This window comes from Penaeus japonicus, unplaced genomic scaffold, assembly GCF_977035675.1.
Source record: "Penaeus japonicus unplaced genomic scaffold, GWHDUDI00000001_assembly GWHDUDI00000011, whole genome shotgun sequence".
Taxonomy (NCBI): Eukaryota; Metazoa; Arthropoda; class Malacostraca; order Decapoda; family Penaeidae; genus Penaeus; species Penaeus japonicus.
This window is the reverse complement of record NW_028234413.1, coordinates 24,817,944-24,820,443: the sequence shown is the minus strand read 5'-3', so window position 1 is coordinate 24,820,443 and position 2,500 is coordinate 24,817,944. Positions and strand designations below refer to the sequence as shown.

Below are 2,500 nucleotides of genomic sequence, written 5' to 3'. Positions count from 1 at the left end.
TATTGACTGCACTTGCTTATCGAACTGTCTATTTCAAGAATGATGTCGGGAGACAGGGGATGTGACTTGAATGTTAATGTATAGTGACTTGGCATTATATATCTCAGTTTGTTTAGCATGCTACCATTGCGAGGATAAAGTAATAAGGTTATGGTGTTTGCGCTGTGTCATGCTGCATGTGACACCACGATCTCCGTTGCAATTGCTGCCGTTCCGTACCCCCGTCAGGCTCGGCTGAAAGATGGCGTTGCTAGTGCTACTTTTTAGTTTCCTTTTGGTAATGTCTTCCCACTTGTGCGCGAAGCATTTGCCGCCAAGAAAAGCCTTTATTTTGGCGATATGCGAGGCTCTCCGCACCCGATTGTTTTCAAGGGTTACAGCCAAGGGAGGCTAAGACTGCACATTAACCACTAGCAATTGTGCATTAAGCATTACAGGAATCATTTGTCGCCATGTGTGCAAGCAGGTCACGGCGCGATGCTCAGTTGAGCGGCGTCACGAGGAAAGCCGAATCACGGCGCGTCTTCAGCTTTTCTTGACATTTCAAAGCCATTACGTGTGTCGATCAACTCACATACTGAATTCTGGTTGGGTATTGTAGCCGTGATAAGTTGATTTATCTTTATTGGATTGCCGAGTCTTTCTGTCGCCATAGCAACAATTTCCCCTTATAACGCTAGGGGGAGAATGGCTGATGCCCTGCAACCACTTGTTTGAAGTCGTTCGAGGGTACAGGTGTCCGGGTGCTCTCCCGAGGATTTCCAAACGTCTTCGCGGCTCTGAAATAACGCATTTGTCAAGCGGAGGAGAGACTCGGGGAGATGAACCTTGACCTGATCCTCTGCAGCTGGAACTTCTGAGTGGGTTTACTCTTATTCAGTCGGCCAAATGTGTCTTCCCTTTTTTACTTCCCCAATACTCTTTTGTAAACAATGTCTCTTCATAGGATTTTGATGCGGTTTTATCACTAACAATTCCCCTGTACCCCATTTCCCTACCTTGGGTACACCGCGTGTTGGGCGCCGGTCACGTGACCTCGTCTGCGGAGGGGCCACACTTTCACTCTTACTGTCAGTCTCCCCTCCCCCTCCCCCTCCCGCTCTCCCTTCCTCTCGTGCTTCGGCGGGGTCGGGGTACGTCGGGTGCTCTGCGCCAGCACCTCCTGTTGTGACAGGCCTGTGTTGTCACTCGATACGTCTGTATGTTCTTCTTGTCAGCTTGACCATTGAGAGTGCAGTAGACAGCCAATGACAATGCCATCATTTCTCTAACATTTATAATTCGCAAGAAGTGTATAAGAGTAAGATATTTCCTCTTATTTTGTCAGTTTTAAGGGACTTCGAATTTAATTTCACTTTATCCCTGTCAGTTGTTCACAGTCCTCTTAGGTGTGTTTCTTACAGCTGCCCATAAAGGAACACCGAAAGGCTGCTTCGACGCTTATAGACCCAGTAAATCACTCTTACAGAACGCCAATTACCTCTTACAATTTAACGACTTCCTCGCCTTGTTCCCCTTAACCTCCAACTTAAAAATATTAATTTCCAGGTCAAACCGCGTAAGTACTTTCTCTGCGTTTGATCTACGACCTTTGTGATTTGAAGCAAAGTCTACACTTGGACTTTCTTGGCACATTTTTTGGCAGGTGCCACTGCTGCTGAATGACTACACTCCCTTTACGCTACTACCACAAGCTATAATGACAGCTGATGTTTTCCAATCATTTGTGTATGACTCAACTATATATGTAATAGACACATTGGAGGAAGTGTTTGGCTCGAGTGAAGCGCGGAGAAGGAACTTACAACATTTCCTGTTTTAGAACTAAGAATGCGGTACTCTCGAGTAGAATCCGGCGGAACGAGAGTGGCACGGCGGCTGACAATTGGAAACGTTAGTTCTTAATTTAAGGCCCCGTATGTTTGTTTCTTTCACAGGCTTAGTGTGATAAACACAACATGAAAGTCGAGTTAGTCCACCGAATCGCGATACACCTGCCAAAGCGGTGCTCAGAGCCAATACAGAGCGATGGGCATTGGGCAGCCACTCGGCTGTAGATCGCATGACAACAAAGCTCGTCACACGAACATTGCATTTTTTTCTTGTGGCTTTGCTAATGATACTCGTTACTTTCAATTGGACCGCATGGTTGCTGCATCAAGGTCAGCGGGAAGAGGCATTGTTACAGTCAAAGGCTGTTGTCCGTGCTGTCAAAGCTGTGGCTGTGTTGATTCAGTGGTTAGAGGGAGAAACCATGATCAGACCATGCCAGCGGAGCCAGAGGCCACGGTATAATCCCCCGTAGGACCTTCGCAACAGTGATATGTCCGCGCAAGGTCGTGATCTTTGGCAGATGTTACTCTGTATAGATTGTGTTATTTTCGGACGTGTGAGTATGATTGGATGATTGTCCAGGAAGGCTATCCCATTAGATTTATCCCGGGCACATCAGCGGTTGAGTTCAAGATAAGTAACTTGGCGAAGAAGGGAGGGAGGAACG

The 2,500-nt window shown here is 47.0% G+C and overlaps 1 protein-coding gene across 6 annotated transcripts in view; it reads left to right on the top strand.

The window, feature by feature from the left end:
• The window catches only part of rhea (Talin_middle and talin-RS domain-containing protein rhea), a 149,394-nt gene that overhangs the window by 74,258 nt on the left and 72,636 nt on the right, over nt 1-2,500 (top strand). The window lies entirely within an intron of this gene.